This window comes from Pinus tabuliformis, chromosome 7 (genome assembly GCF_031772625.1).
Source record: "Pinus tabuliformis cultivar Carrire ecotype Pingquan chromosome 7, CPIR1, whole genome shotgun sequence".
In the NCBI taxonomy this organism is placed as follows: Eukaryota; Viridiplantae; Streptophyta; class Pinopsida; order Pinales; family Pinaceae; genus Pinus; species Pinus tabuliformis.
Genome location: NC_142293.1, coordinates 949,251,493 through 949,257,515, shown reverse-complemented (window position 1 = coordinate 949,257,515; position 6,023 = coordinate 949,251,493). Strand labels below are relative to the sequence as shown.

Below are 6,023 nucleotides of genomic sequence, written 5' to 3'. Positions count from 1 at the left end.
CTTGTAATACCAATCTAAAATTCATGGTTTTCTAGTTTTTTAAGCTAAACATCTACTTCTACTATTTCACAATGTTCTCTAGCATACTAAAAATCAACGACTTTAGCACCCACTTGGCATCTAGATAAATATCAGGAAATTTCCCTAGTGCACTCTTCACAGGTGATTAGTTTTCCCACTTATTATAGTTTTTGTTGTTTTTTTGTTCTGTTTATTAAATTTACCAATGGGGTTCCATACGGACCCTTTATAGAATAATTTTATTTATTACCCTTTTTCGTTGTTTATAATAATACCTATGCTTGGTTTTGCAGAGATGGGTAGGAGTCTCCTTGCTTGAGCCTCTACCCTGACAAATACCTTGGTAAGAGTCTTCTAGATTTTTCCATTTCCCCAAATGGGTGATAATTAAATAATAATGTTAGAACCAACCCCCCACCTCCCCCGATTAAATCTTATGAGGGTTCAAGCAATGGAAAATTACTTCCTTTCCATATTCCTTTTCTTGTTGATCATTGTTTAATTTGGGTACCTATAAATTCATGTCTTCTATCTCTCAGCACTATTGGAGCAAAGACTAATATGCAAGGAGGAATTTCTCATGTTTTTTCATAGTTACAAGTACAATTTCCCCATTTAATATCGTCGTCTAAAATTTGGTCTTGAATAATTACTCAAAAGTAAAAAATTTCTCTCACAGTCATATTCTCTTCGATTTTATGGTTGCACGTAAATGGAAATTGGGTCTATAATACTTCTCATGGCTAAGGACATGTTTTGCAACTACTAGCTCTTACCATTATCCTACAGGTCAATCCTCATCATGTTGCTCGCGAACTCCTATCGATCTGTTATGTATAGTGATGTCTTTTGAGTTTCAATGTTGTTTCTAGATGATGTTATAGGATTTTTACTATGTAGTTTCTTTTGTTTCCTAAGAAATTTACCTTGATGGGAAAAACTCAGCCACCAGGCCATTTTATATTGTAACAATGGCCTTTGGCCTATACAATTCCTTTTAACAATGGCCTCTAGCTTGTACAATGCATTTTAACGATGGTCTCTCACCTGTTATATATCGGTTTTTAGAGATTACGTGGAATCATTATGTACTAGTGTGTATTTTGTTTCATAGGTAGAGCTAGAAATCCTCCATATTGTTATAATCTTAATCTATAAACATTTTCCGAAATGGATTGCCAAACACGATAAGTTAATTCCATATTTTTTTTCTTTTGTCGCTCTAGTTGCTTTAACGGTTTTTCAGTCACTGTATAAGCCTTCTTTGGATATTGTGTCCATATTGTTAATGTTTCATGTTGTATAGTAGCTAAAGGTTTTGATAGAGGTTAGCATTTAAACTTATAAAAGAAAAATACTCTCTTTATTTTCGTTATAGCAGTGGGCTCCCTCATCATTACTAGGTGTATTTAGTACTTCAGATTTTTCTCTCTGTGTTAACATCTAGTTACTCTGAGCCTTTGTCTTGTACCCTTCTCCCAAGCATTAATTGAACTTTCCATTATTACTTTTTTTTTAAAGGGTTTGGTCTTGAATGCCAACTGTTCCAGTGTTCATGTGAAATGTTGATTGTAGAAAATAATGTGTTCGTTAAAGTTAGTTTTTAAATTAATTATTTTCGTTGCGTCATGGTTTTTTTCTACTTTGCCATTGAAATATCACTCAAGGGAGCTGCTATGTTGGTGGATACTTGAAATCTATATCTACTGGGAAGTGTATTACACTTTCGATCCTAAATTCTATTCCCTAATATGCGCAGGTGCTTGAAGTTGTCATTGGTCTGGACCGAGTGTAGTTTGGATATTTAATTTCATATAGTTAGGAACTATCAATTTTGATCAATAATGGGAATTTCACTTCGATAACTAACCTAGGAATGACTCCCTAATTTCATCTCTAACACAATAGTAATGATTTTGATATTTGGGTCTCAGTTCTCTGCATGCAACACATATCTTCCTATTACTAATGTAGCAGTAGTATCATTGTTAACGCTTAGTAAGGTTTGTTTTTTTTTCATATAATTTTTTTTCCCTCTTTGATGTAAGCATATTATTGTAAACCCCAATTTCTTCTTCCCTATTGGATTTATCCTGTAATTCCCTACTTAATCTTATCATGCAAATTTTATTAGTGTTTAAATTACCTTAAAATATTGACTTATAATTATCAAGAAATATTGGTACATACGTACATTGGTGAAACTGTAAATTTATTACTGATATAAATTTTGTTATTATTCAATTCCCAACTTACCTCCTCAAATATATTTATATTTTGATGGGATATGGTTTCCTTCCATTTATTCCAATTTAAATATCCACATCCCCAAAATGTCCTCTCAAATTTACTTGAGAGAAGACATGGTCCTCTCCAATTAATTACCAAATTAAATATTCATATCTCATTCCCAAAATTTCCTCTCAAATTTACTTGGGAGAGGACATGGTCCTCTCCAATTAATTACCAAATTAAATATTCATGTCTCATCCCCAAAATTTCCTCTCAAATTTACTTGGGAGAAGACATGGTCCTCTCTAATTAATTACCAAATTAAATATTCATATCTCATTCCCAAAATGTCCTCTCAAATTTACTTGGGAGAAGACATGGTCCTCTCCAATTAATTACCAAATTAAATATTCATATCTCATCCCCAAAATGCCCTCTCAAATTTACTTAGGAGAAGATAAGTCAAATGTAAGGATGAGGGGGTAGTTATGACATTAATGATAGGTGTTTGAGGTGGAGAAGAGGAGGAGGCATAAAAGGGGAAGGATGATGGGAGGAGAGGGGGGCTTGGTCTTGCTTTTGTTTTGGTTTGATGGTGGTTTTGGGGGATTCGTTTTGAGAAGAAGGGAGAAGGGAGAGAAGGAGAGTATTGTTTATCTTGGATACACACTACATCTAGTTGGACTTGGGCTCGGAGAGCTAGGGAACCTATGGAGGTTTCCTGGGCTAGGAATTACTTCCTAGTTGGCTGGGAGGTAAATCCAGTTGGTAGTCAAGAGGAGCATCCCAACAGGATCAAGAGCTCAAGGGCATCTCAACCAAGCTATCGGAATAGGTATTCCTCTGTTTATAAATTAATCATGTAAGTGATTGAAATGAAATGCTCACTATTTAATTGTAGGGAATAAATTTTAAATGGTAAAATATCATCATTTAAATGTTTAAGTTGGAAATAAATTATTGCCCATTTTATTGTATTTGAAATTAGAGAATTTAGTTCTAGTAGAGGACCCTAGGAAGGAGCCTCACACGTGGTATCAGAGCTAGTTTCAAAATCTGGACCCAAAACCCACTAGACCCAAATCTCCGCTAAAAGAGTTTATAACCCTCAAAGTTACTTGTAAGCATTTTATTGTAAAATTATGTGGAACTGATTTCATTTAAGACTAAATTAATGAATTTTTTTTATTCTACCAACAATTTAGAACTTATTTTATCACTGCCATGTGTGTCCTTAACTGCATCGCCCCTTCCAACATCGCCATGCTGAGACCCATAAGCCCCAAGCTCGGGTGCACTCCATATGACCCTACTGATCCAAGCGAGCTCTGAACAAATTGCGAAAATGCAACCGCTTGTGACAGCAAAGATGGATTGAATGATGATACCAAGGCAGGATTAACAGACATAAAAAGCGAGTGATCCAGCCCAAGAAAGTTCTGGTTCTGACCAGCCAAAATAGCATTAAAACGCCTAATTGAACTCGGAAGCACCACCCTGATTAAAAGGAAATGTGCTGCCAAGAACACGGTGTGCTTCCACGGCCGATCCGAGAATCAAAACCGCACCATGGGTCAGAGCAAGGTCATTGGGGTCCAGAGAGCCGGTAACAGGGGTATGCATGTTCCTCTGCTTGCTACTTTTTACTACCCGCTTGCAGTTCACGGCTCCTCAAAAGCCTTCTTAGCACCCTCAAACCCTAAGGGCCCTTCCTCGTGTTGTGGCCACAACTACCACCCTATCAAGACATGCCTTGGTAGCAATTTTGAATGGGTCCCCTAAAGTTGATCTTCCACCTCTCCGAATGATCTGTTCTATTCCATAGGCCTTAACTCGTTGATCAAGCCAAATCTCCAATTCCTAATGGTTAATCCCCCCTTTTTAAACACCTGTCACATGATCCATTTATAATCCTTCTAGTCCTTCATTCATATCCTCCATCGGCACCCTTTCAACCCTCAAAAAACCTTCCATCGCACCTTCATCTCCATTATAACTCTTTATAATGGAAATACTCAAAAATATGCACAAATCGCGCCTTTTTTGGCCTATCGCAATTAACATTGCACATTGCTCTCTTCTAGACCCGACGGAATTATCAGCCCAAATACATATATTTCGAGTCCGGAAACCATATCGCACATCACTGTCGGCAGGTCCAGGGTTATATATATATATATATATATATATATATATATATATATATATATACATATATATATATATATATATATATATATATATATATATATATATATATATATATATATATATATATATATATATATACATATATATATATATATATATATATATATATATATATATATATATATATATACATATATATATATATATATATATATATATATATATATATATATATATATATATATATATATATATATATATATATATATATATATATATATATATATATACATATACATATAGCACGCCACTCTTCTGGAACCGATGGCTTTATCAACCGCAATATATACATTATCGAGTCTGGAATCCATATCACATATCGCAGTCGGCAGGGTCCAGGGCCTATATATAAGGCACATCGTTATACCTCGGACCCACCGATAACTACAAATTCGGGCATACAATATTTCAAGTCCATCTTTACGGCCGGACGCAGGCTTCATCGTATATTCTTGTGTTTTTCAGAAAAACATTGAAGTCATGGTTTTTCAAAGGGAAGGCTTATATTGCAGACATGCCAGGACTATTAACCACGATATATATATTATCGGGTCTGGAGCCCCAATCGCATATCGCAATTGACGGAACCTAAGAGCTTTATATAATATGCACCATGATATTTCGGACCCACTGATAATTATCAGTTTGGATGCATAAATTTTGAAGTCCGTTGTACGGCCCGGCCGCAGGTTTTCCCATGTATTCCTTTGTATTTTTGTGAAAATGCTCTGGAACAGATTTTCAAAGGGAAGTGTTATAATGCAAACCCACTGATGATTATAGGCTCTCGTACATAAATTTTTAACTCCATTGTATGGCCCTGTTGCGGGTTTTCACAAATATTTGTGTGTATTTAGTAAAACGATGCGGTTGCAATTTTTAATGCAAAAGCCCATATGGTGGATGCAATATGATATAGGTTCCCATCTATAAATTTTGAAGTCTGCTATAGGCTTGGCTGTGGGGTTTTCTGTGTTTTCATGTGTTAAGCCCCTCCACGTTTGATCTGCCATTCGTGGATCCAATGGTCCACACAAATTTCGGGTGAACAAGTTGGTCGAGGAGTACCCGCCCGAAAAGCGGTATCCTCTTTCCTCCTAGATGCTACGTGTCATTTGAAGAATGGAATCGAGGTCGTCCTCTCAATACTAGTTACCACTTATGACCCCTTCCGATATACCATCCGGTTCTGTGTTTTACGGTGATTTTTAATGTAAACTGAGTTTTTTCTTATGGGACTTAATCGATGCGTGAATAAAAAAAAAGGGAGCTAATTCTTTCACATTTATTCCTTCTGATGTTATAAACGCTTCATGAAGCAAGATTGGTGTTTTTAAGCATTTTATCATATTTATATGAGTATGACTGAGGTCGGTTATCTCTGCAGGCGAAGACCGAGAGAAGGCAAGCAAGGTCGAAGGATAGGTGCATAGGCATCAAGTATGGCTCCAGATGAAAGATGCATGAGTGGATGTGTTCCATTCAAAGAAGCAGCCTTAGGCGTTGTCAATCGAGTTCCACGCGTTGCCTATGTATTCCTAAAGCAAAAATGCCCCAGA

The 6,023-nt window shown here is 36.0% G+C and overlaps 1 pseudogene; it reads right to left on the bottom strand.

Moving 5' to 3' along the window:
- Positions 1 to 3,438: 3,438 nt before the first annotated feature.
- Positions 3,439 to 6,023, bottom strand: part of LOC149250765 (UBP1-associated protein 2C-like) — a 26,754-nt pseudogene continuing 24,169 nt past the window's right edge.